General features: G+C 40.3%; 1 protein-coding gene and 1 long non-coding RNA gene across 6 annotated transcripts in view; one reads left to right on the top strand and one right to left on the bottom strand.

Moving 5' to 3' along the window:
• Positions 1 to 5,092, bottom strand: part of LOC309660145 — a 72,079-nt gene extending 66,987 nt beyond the window's left edge. The window contains exon 1 of the long non-coding RNA XR_014263204.1: positions 4,766 to 5,092. This is a non-coding gene — a long non-coding RNA (uncharacterized lncRNA). The remainder of the gene's footprint in view (positions 1 to 4,765) is intronic.
• Positions 4,428 to 19,207, top strand: part of BBX (BBX high mobility group box domain containing) — a 282,163-nt gene continuing 267,383 nt past the window's right edge. For 3 of the 5 annotated variants that reach the window (XM_082460373.1, XM_082460370.1, XM_082460372.1), the window contains exons 1-2: positions 4,428 to 4,699; positions 7,941 to 8,012. The gene's annotated coding sequence lies outside the window, so the exon portion shown is untranslated. Of the gene's footprint in view, positions 4,700 to 5,099; positions 5,232 to 7,940; positions 8,013 to 19,207 lie in introns of all 5 variants that reach the window. The other 2 variants (XM_082460375.1, XM_082460368.1) reach the window with 2 other exon arrangements.

Raw genomic sequence — 19,207 nt, 5'->3', positions numbered from 1 at the left:
ATATGTGGGTATAACCTATGATGACTATAATGTAAGTTCTGTTCACCATATACTTGGGACGCCCAACGTTCTCTGGCACCTGTCTCATCCCTCGATTCTCTCTGATTCTTTTTAAAATTTATAGTCTTTTTATTTGTTTGTTTTTGCTTGTTTTGTTCATTTGTTTTACAAATCTTTGTTGAGTTACTGTTACATGTTAGGCAACGTACAGGCTATTGTGCTAGCAACTGCTGGAAAACAAATTGACGGATGAAACATCATTTTCTTCAAGGTGTTTGCCATCAAATAGAGATCTCTATCAACATACAAATAATGTAATACAAGGTAAGGCATTTGAATGCCTTAAGAGTAATATAGATAAAATGCTACAGAAGATCACAGGAGAGAGGGAATTCCAAGATGATTTGGCTAGCACTGCTCTAGGAAAGCAGGGTGTTTTCCTTTTTCTTTCTACCCCCAACTCTGCTGGGATCCAGTAGAAGCTGGTTCTCTTCAAGATTATGATTTTTTGCATTGGTGCTGAGAAGTGGTCCAGCTGTCCAAGTTCTAATTTCTAGTCCCTTTGCATTGGCCTTGGGGAAAGAGGTGAGATTTTCTCTATTTTTCTCTTATATGAGAAAAGAAAGTGAAGCTCAGCAAGGTCAAGTACAAGTCAAAAATTGTTATGTAAGGCAGACCCTCCTCTCTGCAACTATCTAGAGTTTCAATGCACAAAGCAAGGCTTGTTTCAAGGAATGATTTATTACAAGTTTGCCTTTTCAGGTGCTTAATAATGGCCACCCAATAGGATGTTTGCTTTATCCTGGGATCAGGCTGACATCCCTTTTATGTGCAGAGATGCTGGAGTTAGTAGAATGCAGACTAAAAGGAAATTGCAAACACTGGGCAAGTAAGTTGCAACAAGTTCTATAAGCTCCATTTGATGTGAAGGTTAAGTCTTAGAAAACATTCTGTAAAGCAGCTGTATTGGCTTGTATGTGTGAAAGATAAAAATAATATGTATTGAATGTTCAGTATGTTCCAGGTTTAAGCATTTTATATGGATTGTTTCATTTATGGTTTCTCTTGTTATCCTACAAACTAGGAAACTGAGTCTTGGCCCAATCAAGGAATTTGTCCAAGGTTACACAGTTAGGAAGTGGTGAAATCAGGATTTGAAATAGGACTGAATAAAGAAATAACGTAAAATAAGGAAGTAAAATGTTGTTTATAGATATACACACATGTACACATAAACACTTGTATGTGCACATTTACACATATATTTAAATTTACTCTTCCCAAATTATTTTGAAATTATTTTATTTCAAAATGAAATTAAGAAAATGGACAATCAAGGCCATGAAAAAGAGGAATACGCTAACCATGAGTTCAACCTGTGATTGACCATCAAATGTGAAAACAAGAAAGGAAAAACCCTTTCTTGGAGACCCTTTTGAATGCCATTTTACTCAGGAAACCAACGGTTATTTTTCTTTTCATAACCCTACATTATAAAAATTAAATAAACTCCCTGAAAGTTATGATTTTTCATATTTTTAATTCTGGGGCACTACTGGCATTTAAAATTTCTTGATATTTATTTTTAAATAAGATAATTAAAATTCTAAAAAGTATTTCCTAAATGATAAATGGTAAAGTGCTACATTACATTTAGTTCTAAGCCTCTTCTCCTTACTTCGTGGCCAGGCTTTTACCTATCACACAAGAGACTGGAGTTGTAGTCCATCACTTCTAGGAACAGGCAATTTTCCTTTTCCAAAATTCTGGTATGCACAGTGCCTACCTAGCACATAGATCCTTCTCAATAAATGATCTGCAACAGAGTACTGAATGATGGTTTATACTGCCACATAATGCCCAATACACCAACAATATATAATCTGTGTTAAAAAAATGTGCCGTTATCCGAATCTAAAGGCTCTGTGGACCAACCAGTTTTCCAGTAGCAGTAATAACTTGCAACTAATCATTTCTATGCACTTCTTCATGCTCCCTTGCGTCAGTCCTGGTCAGTTAGTACCTTGTACTGTCAGAGGTCTCCAAACTTGAATACAAAAACCCTGGGGCACGTGATAAGACTATATCATAGGAGTGTGGGGAGAAAATATTAAAACTCTTATTTAACTTCTATTTTATTTTATTTTTGGCTGCACCACGTGGCTTGCTGATCTTAGTTCCCTGAACAGGGATCGAACCTGGTCCGGTGAGCCCTAACCACTGGACCACCAGGGAATTCCCTTAACTTTTATTTTTATCTCACGCTTTTTCATTTAGTTTCTGTGATTGCACGCTTTGTAATAATAAATAATATATCCATGTAGTGGTACATTTTAAAAAACATATACAGAAATATACATATATTGAGGATACTCACTCAAACATTTTACTGATAGCAATGGGTGATCTAAAAGTTTGAAAATATAACTCTAAATAATCCTGCTAAGCTAAGTATACTTCAACCAAAAAAAAAAAATCTTTGAGACCATAAAGAAATAAAGAATGTTTTCCTGTGGCTGGGGTTGGGGGTAGGGGTGGGGAATGGGCAGGTCTTTCATATTTTTCATAACATGAATATACTAGCAAATAATTCACAGCACTTCACTCAGCAATTAAATATAGCAACTTGTGCTGATTTTTTTTTTTTTTTTTTTCCTCTTCAAAAAAGAGAACAGTGAAATCCTGAGAAAGTTTTTCTGGCTTTTCCTCTATCTGTCTCTTGTCCCTGAAGTTTGTCATTTGGAAGGAAGGACTGTCAAGTTATTTAAAACCTGTGTTGGGTATTAAAGAGTCCTGGGTTTAAGTTCCTTCTTCACTGGTATTCTGTGTAATCTTGAGCCATCCTATTTCTCTGACGGATAAAATAGAGATAACAATACTTAGCACCAATCTCAAAGCAGTGTGTAATGTGGATAAAGAACACTTTGTTCCTTCCGTCAACTAAATGCAGAGCATCATTAATATAATCTTTAATATTATCAGTTTAAAATGCTGTGGTTTTATATACTTTTCCCTTTTAAAAATTATTTTCCTTTAAAAAATAAACAAAACATCACATTTCTAAATACCACTGTTTGTTGTCTAAACTTCATAAACTTAAATTTTCTCTGTATCTGTTTCTGGTTCCCAGTCTTTCGCACACACGCACATACACACTCATTCGATAACTTTATGGATGTGAGAGAACAATCTCAAGATAACATCAAGGAAATAAAGTGGGATTTGAAATAAGTTCTCTTATCCAGCTTTCCTTTAAGTTTTAAAGCTACGCATCTAGGCCATAAAATCATGATGTTTATTTAATCTTCAAAATGTTTGTGTTTAAGAATAAGTCACAGACTCTTAAATCAGAAAGAACCGTAAGAAAACATCTAGGGCCTATGATAATGCCTGGTACACAGTAGATGCTGAATAAACATTTAGTGAAGGAAAACTGGGAGAAGCTTCTTATTTTAACCTTAAAAGAAAAAATGAAAACAAAACCCCAAACCAAATCTGGGCATTAAAGAGGCTAAAGTAGTTGCTCAAGATTGTTTAGCGAGTTTAAGAGTTGGGTCTAGAATTTATTCCTCTTAGTTTCCAGCTATGTTTTTTTCCCAGCAACCTGTTGACTTGTTTATATAGGACTGTCAAATATAATCTGTCAAAGACGCATCACAGAAGAAAAATCAGAAAGAAGAGCCCTTGGGTTTTCCATCTCCCAAAGTCAACCAACATGTGATGTTCACATATGATGTGAAATATGGAAAGTAAATATATATATAATATGCAAAATATAAATCTTGCATATATTGATTCAAAAGGCCTATTTTTAAGGAAAGGGGGCAATAGCCGATCTTCCATGACTTATTCTACTTTACAGCACTGTTTGTATGCCCACGCAGGTGGTCTGCAGTCCTCTGACCAGCTAAAAGTAGAGTGGCTATTTCAGCAAAATGTTTATCTTTGTTTCTGTGTATTGTTGTGTTGATTTTTCTCAATTTACCTACGAATGAAGCACTAACAACCTCAGTGCTTACGGTCCTAATAAACTTATCTCGCACTGTTTTGGCCTATGTGATAGTTAACCCATTGACAAAAGAAATCCAAGCTGATAAAAGCCTTTCCTGGCCACTTGTTAGCCAGGTCAGGCTGTGAAATCATAACACAATGCACGCCTCTTCCATGGGGCACCACAAGGCAACGATTAAAAAAAAAAAAAAGAAAAAAAAACCCCTCACTTCCATATCCAGTGGAGTTGTAGTTTATTACTATAACCCTCCCAAGTCAAAAGGACACCAGTTTCAAGCCTTGCAACTTGGTGCAGACAGGGTTTTTCGCTCGCAACCCACTCTGCTGGGCCTCTCTACCTGTCCTCTCCTACTGTCTACAGGTCCCGAACATTAGAAAATAGAAAATGTGATGATCTTTGTGTGTCTCTGTAAAATGTGTGTATGTGTGCGTGTGTTTGGGTGTAACGGGCCTTCTGTTTGGCCGCGCGGCCTGTCCATCACGGAGCGGGCCAATGGCAGGCTGCCTTATATAAAATGAGTGTTTTCAGTCTCTCCTGGCTGCATGTACTGTATGTGGAGCAGTGTACAGTGAAGCGGAGGCAGAGCGGCTCCGCGAGCTCCTCTCTCTCCACTTTCCCATAGAGAACCCCTGACTGGCCGCTGAGGGCGAGCCACACACACGCCCTCGCGCCCGGCGAGCCCGCGAGGTAAGCGCCCCCCCATCCCCAGCCCTTCCCGGGCGCTCTCCCCGCACTTTCTGTTTTCCTACTCACTTGCGAGCCGCCGGGCTGCAGCCCCAAGGACTCCGCGGCAGGAGCAGCGGCGGCGGCGGCTGTGGCGGCAGCCGGTAGGCTGGACTTGAGGAAGACGGAGGGAACCCCGCGCGTCCGGAGCCGCCGCCAGCCGGCCCGCTCCCCGGGCACTTTACCCCTCCGCCAAAACTTTGGGTCGGGAGAGGTCGGGGGCGAGGGTCGCCGCGGCCGCGCCGGCGGCGAGCGGGGGGCGCGAAGGCAGTGCCCTGCGGGCGGGAGGCTGGGGGCCGGGCTGGGGAGTAGTAGGCCAGCCGGTGCCAGGCTGCGTTTGCAACCAGCACCTCTCGGCACACAGGCAGCGCCGCCCGAGAGGGGCACGGGAGCCGCGGCGCGGGCAGGAGCAGCCCGAGGAAAACAACAACAGAGCCCTCACGCCGGCGGGCGGCTCTTGGCCGCCTGGGGAGCCCCAAACTTCATCTCGGCGAAAGTACGTGGAACCCAGCCTGGGCTCGGCTGCCGGGGAGGTGGGGCCTGGGGAGTCGGGGCAGGGGAGGAAGGTACAAGGAGCCAGCCCTCAGTGGATTTATCGAACGTTTCGTCTGCGTCGGTGACCGGGAACAGCAGCCCAGTTGCTCGTTCATCTGGAGAGTTGGGATTTGGGTGTTCCGGCCCCGGAGATCGGTGCCCTCTCACCCCCCCACCCCTAACCAAATGCGCGGCGAGTAGAGAAAGTGCTGTTTTAGTGCCAGAGTGGCTAGGAGGAAGAATAGGGGGAGAGGGGGAAGAGGGCGAGGGAGAAGGGGAGAGAGAAGAGGGAGGGAAAGCCGGCGGGGGCGGGGGGTGAGGGCAAGAGAGAGAGCGAGAGAAAACCGGAGAGGACGAGAGGGAGAGCGAACGAGAGAACGGGAGGGAAGAGAGGAGGGGGAAGAGGAGGAGGGAGGCTGTGTCAGGATTTTGCTTGAATGTGGGATTATGTTGTGTCAATAAGTTTAAGGTGGAGAGAGCGAAGCTGGCGGGGGGGTGGTGGTGGTGGAGGGGAGGAGGAAGGCCTTGGCTGTTTAAAGTCTTATTTCTGAAGGTAAGTGATGGCATTGCATGGTCGCGATGACAGAAAACTTGCAGATCCTTTATCCGGGGATGGGGTCGATGCCTCTAGAAAGAGCTCCCCAGCCCTCTTAAGCCACACTCGTGTTACACTGTTATTTGCTGCGATCCGGGTCGCTAGTAAATTACAGAAATCAGACTCGAGGTTTCTTTTCCTCCTCCACCTCGTCTCGCTCGCTCACCCTCAGCAATTTATTATTATTATTTTTTAATTTTTTGGTATTGTATGAAACTTAATGTAACTGAGACCAAACCCGAGTCCTTTAATTTACAAGGACCCTGAATCCAGGAATCTGGAACACGTTTATGTGTGAAATAATCCGCGATCATTTCAGCTAAATGAGGAAGGTAAAACGAAACGATGCAAAAAGCTAAGACACAACATGTACGACAGGGGTGGGGGGGGAGAGGGAGAGACGGAGAGAGAAGCTATTTTTTGCTTTCCTTTCGGTAGAAAGGATAATAAAGCGTGCATTCCCCTTCCCTGCCGGTGTGTAGGGTCCAGTCAATATTTTAACTGTCTGAGGACAAATTAGTCCAGGTGGATCTCGCCGAAAAGTTTCGCGAGGTGGGGTGGAGGTGGGGGGGTACGAAAGGGAAGGTGGGTGGAGGTGATGGGGGATGGGGACGGAGCGAGCTCTGCCTCTGCTGATGGTCATTGGCCTGGGGCTTTGAAACCATTGCCTGTCCTGCTAATGACACGTCCAGTTCTCGTCTCCCGGCCGCGGACGCCGGGCTGCCGGGGACCGGGGTACTTTCCCCGCGCGGGGAGGGGCGTTCTCCGCCATCCCCTGGGGTTGCCCACTCGCGACGTGGGGCCCCCACGCGCGCCTCTTCTGCGCGCCGCCGCCACCTCGGCTCGCGCGACTTTTGTAGCCAGCCCGCGGCGAGGGGGCGCAGGGGGTCCCCGGCGCGGACGTCTCCGCGCGGCCACCCCTCTCCCGGCCCCACGCGCGCCGCGCGGTCCAAGCCCGGAATGGCAGCGCCGGGCGGAGCGGCAGTGCCTCCCCGGGGGGCAGCGGAGGCAGCGGCGGTGGCGGCGGGATCTTCGCCGGGGCCCGCGGGAGGAGGAGGAGAGGGAGGGGAGGGAGGAGGAGGAGGAGGAGGAGGGGAAGGAGGAGGAAGAGGAGGAGAGGGAGGAGGTGTTTTCTGTCCAGACCGCCGCCAGTTCGAGCGGGCACGGGGACGGGGACACCCCACTCGTTGCTCCTCCGTTATGGAAAGGTGTTTAGCAGACTTTTACGCCCGGAGTGTGGGCTTTGCACTTCATTTTTTTTTCTCCCCCCTCTTCCCCAAAGCAAGATGGACTCTATTCCCTTTCTCTTTCTCCCTCTGCCTCTGTCTTGTCAGCCTTAAAGATCGACATTTTGTACTAAGATGCAAACTTGATGGTGACCAGCAACAAAGCCGGGGTGGGATCCCTCGCTCCCTTCCTCCCTCTGCGTTTTCCAGCTCCCCCCACCCCGACCTCGAAGACCTGGTGGCCCTGCACTTGACGCCGGGGGCTCTGGTGAATGTGTTTCCCCACTCGGTTCCGATCTCCAATCTCGGGATTGTGACCGGGGCCGGGCGTTGGGGCGACATTTGTGGCCGCCCAGGTCTGCAGGGCTGAGGGCTGCGCTACCTGGATCTGCTGGATCTGCTGCCGTCGCCCTGCTACCTCCGGCCGGCTCCTGGGCACGGGGAGGCTCGGACTGCCTATCGATTGCCATGATTTGGTTCCTGGTGCATTTGTCCTGGGGGCGGCGATCACTTGTGCAAGTTGATGAATGATCACGATGTGGGTTTTGGGTTTGCAGGATGGATCATCTGCCTTGTACATACCGGGAGTAGGGGGCAAGTGTGCTGGAGACACCCTAGAACGCCAGCTGGGCTACCCTCCCCTCAGCCTCTGCCCTTTGAATACAGGGAGCTTCTTTGCCTTTATTGCCCCACAGTTCGAGCTTAGAGGTGGGGATGGTGAGAAGCAGGGGTTGGTGGGGAGCTGGACTCCTGGGTTTCGGGGTCCTTCCTTCATAGATGTTGCAGGAGTTGGGACTCAATTGTAAAGCTCTACCATACTGATGATGTACCTTTATTTGATACTTTATAGGTCACTATCATATGACAAAGGCTTTGCTGCAGTTCATCTTCCTCCCTGTGTACTTTCCATTTGCCTTCCTGGGTAAGTATGCAAACTCTTCATACAGGGAAGCTGGATGGTATTAGTAATGACATAAGGGTCCTTACTGTACACGTAAGAAGATGCCTTACTGGGTTTGCAGCACCCCAGAAACTTGTCTTGCTGAGTTTCCCATAGCAGAAGTCAATTTATGATTTCTAGTATTTACAATTCAGCTATGGTTATTATTATTTTAAGATAGTTTAAATGTGCATTTCGCATTTTCCTGCAAGTAAGTGTCATTTGAAAACTTATCTTTTTTAATTGATAATAAAATTTCATGTAGAGTTGAAGGCCTAGGAAATTTAATGCTAGATAATACTGTAGGAAGATTGTAGCTTGTGAGTAGAGAGAATTATTAAAAACCCAAGGAATCATTGCTCAGAAGACCCCTCTAAATTACAGTGACTGACATTTGCTTACTCTTTCCTGGGCTCTCTTTTCTTAGGGAACTTTTGCTGTTTGTGTCAGTTACCTTTGTAGTGGGGAGAGGGCGGATGGGGCAATATAGTAAATCTAGCATTTAGTGTACCAGCTTGATTCAAAAGGCAAATAACTGTCCTAATTGATAGTAATTTTTGTCAAAATTTATATATTTGGAGAAATTGAGTGCATTTTAACAGTCTGTGTATATAATAAATAGCAACTTTGAAATCTGACACTAAGTGCCTTTTTCAGATATATGCCTCCCAAATGGAAAAGTTGGTGAAATAACGTGTGGGACAATAAGTGCCTAAAAAGTCTGGTTGTGAGAAGTAACCCTCTGGGTGAAAACTGAGGGTTTAACATTTGAAAGCCTCATGGTGAGCCCAAACTGCAGAAAACCAATGTGTAATTTTGCCCCTCCATTGTCAGAAACACCTCAGGTACTCTAAGTTGCTGATACGTTAAGAAAACTGGTTGTACAAAATTGTGTAAATCAGCTTTGGTGCTTTGTAATATTACCATAATGAAGACAGACTGTATTTTGTGAATGAAAATGGACTTGAATTCAGTTTTCCATAAAAGAAAAAGAAAAGGGACCTTATTTTGTTTCCTGGCTTGCTGGCATATTGTGTATGTTACTAAAAGATTGTCTTAGTATTGAGAGGAATTGAGTTTTGAAGACCAGGCCTTTCTGGTAGTTTCTATATGGTAGCAAAATGTACTTTGACATTGCTGAGAACCTTAGATGATATATAGTAGAAGCTCTGTGTCCAGCATTTTTTAATGGAATGTAAAATATCGTGTTATTTCAGATAGAAGAGACTCCTAATATGTCACGTGCATAGCAGGCCAATTGGAGTGGTCAGAATGAGATGGGTCTGTAAGATGAATTTAGTGCACACCAAAATATGTGGATTTCAGCGTCTTTGATTTTTTTTTTTTTTAAAGCTTCTTTGCAAGAGAAGTTTTTCATTTTTGAACATATGGCAAGAGTATTCAAAATGCATTCCTGATTACTAAAGAACACCACATTTATACATGTGAGGCACGTTATTTTGTTCACTGGAGCAAACTTTTAATGCTAGTTCTTTCCCCATGGAAATATATTTGACCAATTCAAAAATTAAAATGAGAATAGGTAATTTCCAGAATAAAAGCGATCTGATGAGCTCTTGCATTTCTTTGAGATATCAAATAACTGCTTCATTAAAACAATGTTTTCAAGAAAAGTCTTGGTCTTTGAAGTCAGAGTAGTTTTTATAGTATAAAATTTGAAGTAGTGATTTTAAAAGTCACGCCGACAATGAATTACAAGTTATTTGCATCTAAAATGTATTTATTAGATTTGAGGCTTAATTTTCAAAGTAAGATTTTAGATAAAGGTTTTGCTTCTACATTGACAAGAGTTTTCAAACTTCTCATTTTATTATTCTGCATATCTCTATTAAGTTCTGAAGCTGAAGTCTTAATTTGCATTTCACATTTAAAGCTAGCTATTGAAAAGGGGGTTCATCTATGTTATTTCTTAGTGGTACGTCTTTGGAGGTACTGTGGCGGTTTTAGGTAGAATCTTCCCCTAGGGACTAAGATACTAACCAATTTTGAAATTTTGACACCTTTCTTTTTTTTATATCCACCTTGATCTTTATATCCAAATTTTTTAAAAAAGTTACAGGTTTAGGAGTTTGTGAGGTAGCTCTGCTTTTAATGTATATATAGCTCTGCTATACAACTTGAAAAGTGTATACCGTCTTTGACTTTATAGACCTGATCTTTATACTTCATCCATTGGAACAGATTTGTTTAGACATTGAATTTATAACATAGCTTTGAGTGAAAGCTAGGATGAACATATAATTATGGTTTGCTTGTGCTATAAGTAACTATGTAATTGATAATGTTTTTTGTATATAGTTAAAGAAGGAACAACAGCCTTAAAATGTGGCACAACTCATGAAAATCTAATTCATCAGCTAAAGTATTTATACAGCCGTATTTTCAGTAAAATTACAAACATAATTTCTAATTATTAATCATCAGCCAATATACTTAATGTTTACGTTTTCCTACATTTCATAAAGAGCATGGGTAAAGCAAGGGCCATAGTTTTAATGGGATCTTACCATGAATATCAATTACTTTAATATTAGAAATCTCTAATAGAAGTAATAAAGACTTCACAGTTCAACCCTATTAAAAGAACTTTTTGAAAATAGCCTCATTATAGATATGCCTGTTTTTGCTGTACTAACAGAAATCCCTGAAATTATTAGTCTCTTGCAAGAGTGCAGAAATGTTTAAGATTGTGTTTTTAAATGTTCTGAATTACTAAGTACAGGCAGTTAATTTTGTCATATTGCGTCACCACCAGTGTGGCATACCTATATTTTAAAATTTAAACTTAAGCAAGTATTTATCTTAAGAAGAAGACACTTTTCTTGAACTCGTAGTTTGAAATCCACCTTGTTTTTCAACATTTCACCACCAAGGGCACCTTTTAAAATAGGTCTGAGTGGTATCTCTTCTATAGTTTTAGTCAGCTTCCTTCCTCTCACTATGAAATGAAAACAAACCCAAATTATAAAAACATTGTAATTTCACTGCCTCACTTTTTTAAAAAATTAATTAATTAATTTATTTTTGGCTGCGGTGGGTCTTCATTGCTGCACGCGGGCTTTCTCTAGTTGCGGCGAGCGGGGGCTGCTCTTTGTTGCGGTGCACGGGCTTCTCATTGCGGTGTCTTCTCTTGTTGCAGAGCAGGGACTCTAGGCGCGTGGGCTTCAGTAGTTGTGGCTCTCGAGCTCTAGAGCACAGGCTCAGTAGTTGTGGCTCTCGAGCTCTAGAGCACAGGCTCAAGTAGTTGTGGCGTGCGGGCTTAGTTGCTCTGCAGCATGTGGGATCTTCCCGGACCAGGGCTCGAACCCATGTCCCCTGCATTGGCAGGCGGATTCTTAACCACTGCACCACCAGGGAAGTCCCACTGCTTCATTTTTATCATGTGCCCCAAGTAAATTGGTTGCAGGAGGTCCTCAGGCTACCCTTTGAGAAACACTGCTCCAGAGGTGGTAAGGACTAAGGCTAATGACTGAATGGACATTCTTCCAGCTTGAAGATTCTGCGTAATTCCGTCAGTGGGTTTGTACTACCTCAGGGGCAGTCATCACATACTGTGTCGAATTGTAGAGATTTCTGTATTTTAAGTCACACCTGAGGAAAGCACTTTTTGAGTTCAGCTTCACTCAACATTCATATGTGTTCATATTATCCCTTAGAAGGCAATTATAGTTTCTTAAAATGCCAGGACATCATAACTGTAAAGATATACCCAGAAAATCCTCATGTCTTAATGGGGATTGTTTTCTTTCCTTTTTTTTTTTTTTTCTTTCAAAGAAAAAGATAAAGTGAAAATTGAAAAAAGAACCAGTTACACAACGGAAATTCAAAAGAAGACAAGCCAGTAAAGAATTCTGTCTAATAGTATATATAATAGAAAATGAAAGACTTAAGGGAATGAAAGACTTAAAGGATTAAATATAGACCATGAAGCATTGACACACCTTCCAAAATATAAACTTAATAAGTTAAAATATGTGAGTCAGCTCCAGGATCTAGATAGTAAAATAACTTCAGATAGTGAGGAGGTTGTGTAAAATACAAAGTAAAAATTAATAAGAATGAATTGGATTTTATGAAATCTCAGAAAAATGAAAAATATTGTAAAATATTGATTAAATAATTAAACCAATAGTCAAATATAGCCCTTGGGTGAAAAGATCAGGGAATAAAACAGAAACTCCTGGATTGGAATAACTGCGATCCTGAAAAAGACATAGAAGTTTGGATATTTTGTAAAGGGAATAATTAAGAAAAAGGTTGATAACTTATTTCAAAGGACAAATAAGAATGAGGGTAAAAGTTGTTTAAAGCAGCTGTATTTCTCAAATGTTTTTGAGGTCTATGGTTAGAAATACCTTTTATATTCCAATCCACATAAAAAAACCTGGAACGGAAGTTTCCTGAAACAGTACTAACAGCAGTGCTCTAATGTTTTCTATTCCTATCTAATCTTTATAAATCTAATCTGTTCCAAACAATTTTATCAAAAAAAAATACAGGGTGTCATTCACTAAATTTATTTTATGACTTACAATTTAAAAAACACCAGTTTTGCTTGCAAAATATGGAATCTCCCAGGCCCCATCCTCATAGTCTGATTCAGTGTGTCTGGGATAGGGCCCAGGAATGTGCATTTTAACGGTACTGCAGTGATTCTGAAGCAGGTGTGAAGTCCTCTGACATATTTTGAGGAACTCTGGTGTTAGGGACTGATGGCTAAAGATTGAATGGAGTCACATACTTGAATGTGGGCTTAGAGTTCATTTACTGCTAAGGTTTCTTCCAGAGCCTCAAGATTCTGTGGCTGTATTTCAGTCAGCATGTTTACAATACTCAGAGGGCCCTCATTGCACTCTGTAGATGTCCCATAGTAGCAGGTATAGTACAGAGAGCAGAGGCTTTGCAGCCAAAGAGCCCTGGGTTTCACTCTTGCTGCCTCTCTAGCTTATAAGCTGAGGGACTTTGGGCATGTCACTTCAGAATGAACTTCCATTATCATATGTGCAGAAGGGCCTCTTAATATTTACCATGCAGCAGAATGCGAATTACATAAGACAATAATGTCTGTAATGACCCTTATCCACAGTCAGCGCTCAATAGTATATGATTTATAGTTATTCAGTATATCTCATCTCACCCCAACTCCCACTAAGTTTGAAATTTCACAAGGCTGTGCCTTTTAATTTTTGTTTCCTCCAAAGTAATTTTCAACTCTGATATCATGAAACACTGGTGCATTTTTAACTGGATGTGAGGTGCTGGACAAACAAGTTGTTACTGAAGGAAATAATAAGAATAACCAGGAGGAAAAAAAGAAAAAAACAACTGAGGCATGCCACATTTAAGTACAGTGCTCCTTCAGGTTGGGGCAATGATTCTCCCACCTCTTTAAAAAGACATAGCACAGGACGGTACACAATTCAGAGCGGTTAGTTGACAGCACTGGACATTCCCTCTGGTGACTTTGATACATCTTGGAATGTCTTAGAGCGTCAATTCTCTTTTCTACCATGACACATGCGACTAATGTTTATGCATGAGACACTATGATTTCCCTGGTTATAGACATAGATAAATTATGCAGTTTTTTTTTTTTTTAAGATTTATTATTTATTTATTTATTTAATTTTATTTTTGGCTGCCTCGGGTCTTAGTTGTGGTAGTCAGGATCTTCACTGAGGCATGAGGGATCTTTCGTTGAGGCGCACGGGCTTCTCTCTAGTTGTGGCTTGCATGCAGGTTTTCTCTTCTCTAGTTGTGGCTCGCAAGCTCCAGGGCGTGTGGGCTCTGTAATTTGCGGATGCAGGCTCTCTAGTTGAGGCGCGCAAGTTCAGTAGTTGCGGCACTTGGGCTTAATTGCTCCGCGGCATGTGGGATCTTAGTTACCTGACCAGGGATTGAACCCGCATCCCCTGCCTTGGAAGGCGGATTCTTTACCACTGGACCACCAGGGAAGTTCCATGCAGTCGGTTTTATAGGTAGTTCACTGTGTGATAAAGCCACTTCTTTCCCTATCAAGAAAGTATATCAGAATACAAGCAAGAGTGATGTTATTATGATGAAAACCTTAAATACACCCATATATACACATGTAAAATCCTTTATAAACTGTGGTACCTTAACTTTTCATAACTAATTACTTGGGGGCACTCCTCACAACCAGTTAAAACTTACTTTGTGTCAAGGCATGAAGATTGAGAAGCATTATATCCGAAGTGCGTAACAAATTACATCGCGCAAAATGGCACTTAAATAAAAAAGAGGGACAAACTAAGGAGAAGATGAATGGGAAATACTCCAAATCCCTGAAATCTTGAACAATGTGAAAATCAAAAGCCAGGGGAAATGCAACCTGTGGTTAAGTGCAAAGGAAGTGCAAAAGACTGCAAGTACCAGGGTTCTCAAACTTGAATACTCACTGCTTCTATCGTAGACATTTTTAAGTAGTCTCAATGTTCATTTACTTTATTTGAATAAATTAAAATTAAATAACTTTGTTTTTTATAACTTTTTTAAAAAAATTAAGTAGTTAATTAATTTTTTTGGCCACACTGTGTGGTTTGCAGGATCTTAGTTCCTCAGCCAGGGATTGAACCCAGGCCCTTGGCAATGAGAGCGTGGAGTCCTAACCACTGGACCACCAGGGAATTCCCTGTATTTCCTAACTTGTAAGGATAGATTTGCCAGGAACATCTTCCTACTTGGCTAAATTTTAATTTGCCATACTTTTTTTATCTCTAATAAATAAATAAACTGTCTTTGTATCTTGATCTGTAGTGGTATTGGATATACATTCACAATCCTCTATCTAAAAAAATCTCTGAAAAACTAAAAAGTTTTTGTTCCTCCAAAAGTTTGACATCAGAACTCACTTGGTGGCAAAACCTGACCCAGAGTGTCATGGACCTGTTTAAAATAGTTTTTAAAGCCCACTTAGAATATTCACATATTTTGCTGTAGAAGTAGTAAGTAGTATGGTTGATTATGAGGCCCTATCCTAGATTGGACTAGGAATGTTACATAAAATATACTATATGCTCCATCTGACCTTTTTAAAGCCCACAGAAATCTGAAGCATTGGACCTAAGGGTTTCGTATAAGGGATTGTGATCCTATTGTATTAACTTCCTTAGTCCACAGCGTGAAATTATCTGGTATTCCTACCCATTTAACTCAATGAAAATCCTCTTGCTAATTTTGATAAGGAACGCTTAAACACACATACACACACTAGTTGAACCTCGTCTGTCCATTTTGACATTGTGATTCTTTTTTGGTTGTTGTAATTTTTAGTTTTGTTAAACAAACACAAACACCTCTGATAGCTGTAACGTTTGAAGTTTCTACCATGTTGAACATTTCTCATAATGGTGAACAAAATTTAGGTTACTTTCATTATGTTTTACTCTTAGGAGAAGTTTCATGAAGGGGTTATATTTCCTTTATTACTTTGCTACTTGCATGTTTCTTTCCTTCTATCAGAAAAGTAAAAATAGAAAATGTTTTCTGCAAATTTGGTCTCCTCTCAGGTGAGAATGTTTCTGGGTTGTATTGTTTTATAGAGGTTCTAGGTATCTTTATTTTCAATAATTAGATAACTGTGAAATGCTGAGTTAAGATCTTTCATTTGTACTTCTAATTTCCTATAAAAACCACTAAAAAAATTGAAAAGTATGATGTGAGGAAGAGTCTATATGACACCCTAGGAATAAAGTAATAGCTGTATCTGAACTATTGTTATGGTAAGACTTAAATCAGTCTTCATTTAGTAGATTAAAACTGTTAATGGCTAAAGAAAGTTTTTTGTCTTTTATTATTTGTTGATTTGACTACATCCTTTGGTGTAGGAAAGCTACAGATTGAGTAATTCAGAGGGAGTCTTATTAGCAGTGCTGATTCTTTTAATAATAAAAAATGCTGACTTGTTTTCCAGCTTTTGGTGCACCTCTCAAAACTCACCCAAGGGTAGAGTTCTCATTGACTGCAAAGGAAATGTGGTGGAGCATGTAACAAAATGAGAAGATAATTCTCTACACCCAGCTGTCAAACTTTGATTATATTTTGAGTTACTGAAGTTACCATTTTTTTCATTCTCTCCCATTCTTCCTTCCCTCTCCTCCCTCCCCTCCCCTTTTATCTCTCTGTCCTGTTTCTCTCAGCTGATTATTATATTCACTAATGTGCATCTGGGATACTGCCTAGAAATGTCTGAGAATGGGAATGTGGGGTTGAACTTTTTGTTTTATTTACCATTATTTGATTTTAAAGATTTGTTTGTAGTTTTTGAGTCCTTTTAGTATTCATCCCTACGCATATAATGAAGTTGTTGATATATGAATTGGAGACTTGCACAGTCCCTACATACGTGTCAGTTAGGAAGGGATCGTGCGGAGCCTTTAGCAGGGCTATGTGAAGTAAAGGCACCTGTTGTTTTTATGAAGTAAATTCCTTATCCAATCATTTTTGTTTTTTAAGGTGATAGTGTGATTACATGGCTTCATTTATATTTAAGGGAAAATTGAAAGCAGTTTTTAGAAGAGTTGCCCAAATAGTATTTCTCTTTGGGAGGAAGGGAGAAAGATAATTTGCAGTCAGATGCTGTGCCACTGAGCTGTACCCCTCGGGAGAAAGATATTTGGACTGAGGGCTGCCTTGTGAAGTATCAATACAAGTTTTATTTTTACTACTTTGTTTGTTTTTCACAACAACTTTCTGATGAGAGGTGACCCTGTTTTAATGAGGAGGAAACTAAGTCTTAGGTTAAGTAGTTTGTCTGAGGTCACACAGCTAGCAAGTGACTGTGCCAGGCTTAGAATGCCTGTCTGCAGTGCCATCGTCTCCTGGGCTTGTTTTGTATTTACCTGCCTTGAGGACCACATTCCGAAAAGTTAGAAATGAAAGTTTTGAGGCAACTTTTAGCCAAGAATTCCCTCCAATTTTTCTTTCTCCCAAAAGAGAAATCGTGTTCATTTTGAAGTGATAGGGCTTGGAACACCGTTCTCTATCAATCTTAAGAGAGGTAGACGAGAAAGTCTCTGAGCTGGGGCCAGCTGTCAGTTTTCATCTGTGAGGTCACAGTCAAAGACAAAACCGGCTTCAAACTTAGTTTATAAATTGATATTTAGTGAACGTTCTTTCTGTTTGGTATATCTAGTACAGAAATGTCTAATAACAGTTACTGGTTTCACTACTTATTAATTCCTCTGGTATGTCAGTAGCAATCATCATTCATCATGAGGAGTTTTTCTCACTGAATATTCTATATGTTTTTACTCTGGTACTTTTATATTTTACAAAAGGAATTTAACAATTTAACATGGATAGTGTTATAAAATAGTCTTCTGGCATTTGCTTTGAAAAGAAATTCAGTATTTGTGGAAAAAATTAATAAGCAGATTCATAGACTTCATTTCAGAGTGTCTAAGGAGCGAACATGGGTTAGAGGGTTAATCAAAAGATAGCAGTTTTCAAAGTGGTCTGTGGGTACTTTTGATTTATTTTACCTAAGAAACTTATTTCTGCTAGGATAAGTAGAAAAGATTTTATAAATTACACATTTCTATACAAGTAGCAAATCATTTAAAAAATATAAAGTAACACCCACATTGCTTTTTTTGTACTAAGAGCCCTATTCATCTGAAATTAAGTTCTCTTTTCTTTGCAAATTCAGCGAAGTCAGAGCCTAATTCAGATATAGAAGATAAAAAGTTTGTTCTTTTTAAATGGCTTTTCTTTTCCCCTGATCCATGAAACATAGAAATAGGGTATCTTTCTATTTTGGCAAAGTAGCTTTTGTGGATGATGATCTTACGAAGAGTGCTCTTGCGTGGGTCTAGCTGCATGATGCTTTGCCCGGGGTGTGTCAGGCTTCCATTTCTTGCCTCTCATCCCCCCACAATAAACCACTTCCATACTGTTCTCATTCAGGTAGGCTGGTAAACTGAGTACGTTTTATGTCATCTGACACTTTTCTTTTGACTTGCTTTCTTGGGTCATGTTCAAAGACCATTTTGCATGTTAAATAATTTGGTCAAGTGTAGGTGAGATTCAGGTAGCAAAAACTACTACTGATTTAATTCACTGGTCATGGATTAGGTACTTACAGTGTACTGATGCTGATTTAAACTTTGAGGATATAAAAGATGAGTATAGAACAACCCTTATCCTCAAAGTAAGTGTCTTCTACTGGCTGGAAAAGTCCAGTAGATGTAACTATACATAATATAAATTCTTCTGTGCTAATTGTTCTAACAGATATGGCCTAAAATAGTACTGAGTAGAAACCACTAGAAAACTGGCTAATTCCAACGTAGGAGCTGACATTGAAATACAGCAGGGGTTTCTTCCTGTGGCACTGTATTTGTCCTAATTGTCATTAGGGTTGTAAACTAATTTGGCCCAAGCACTGGAGTGGATTTTAAAAATTAGACTTTTAACCCTGATTTGGTTTTATTTACTTATTAGTACATTCTTTTTGCTTTTAGTCTGTTTCAAAAGCCAGTGAATTTTTTTTTTTTGATGAAGTTTTCAATTTATATTGTTATGTTTCATTCAAGAGTTTCGGACTTTCTTTTTATTTATTTTTACTTTTTTATTTATTGCTATTAATGTCACAATCTGTAATGACAACACTTTTGAAGTAAAGGGAAGGGTTTGAGGATTCCACATACTGTATTCCAAATCATGTTAAAAGTATAGTGAACAGAATAAGTTTGAACTGTGTTCACATTCCAATAAAAATATTATAAACTACTATAGCTAACACTTATTCTTACTTAAATTATACTAGTTAGAAATATATATTCTAATAAGATCTCAAGCCCAGTTATTAAACACACGTGAGATTCTAAAGAGGTAAAAAATGTACTTTTCTATCCATGAGAGATTATAGATTAAAAATTATGCCCAATGCTTCCATCAAGCAATTTTCAGGTTTTCCAGGATGTTTTCAACCTGTATTTACAGCTGTGGTTTCTCTCATGGCTTAGAAAGCCATGACCTGGAGGGCACACATGAGTTTGGTCCTCTTTCTCTTTTATGTTTAGTAATCTGGGTTCTGGTCTTTGGATTTCCCTTTGACTTGATCAGACCTTCAGTATCGCTTTTTAAAATCATGACTTTTATGTTTATTACACCTCAGAATGCATGCATTTTCA

The sequence above is a fragment of the Balaenoptera physalus genome (genome assembly GCF_965194825.1).
Source record: "Balaenoptera physalus genome assembly, chromosome: 4".
NCBI lineage: Eukaryota > Metazoa > Chordata > Mammalia > Artiodactyla > Balaenopteridae > Balaenoptera > Balaenoptera physalus.
This window is presented reverse-complemented; position numbering and strand designations above follow the sequence as displayed.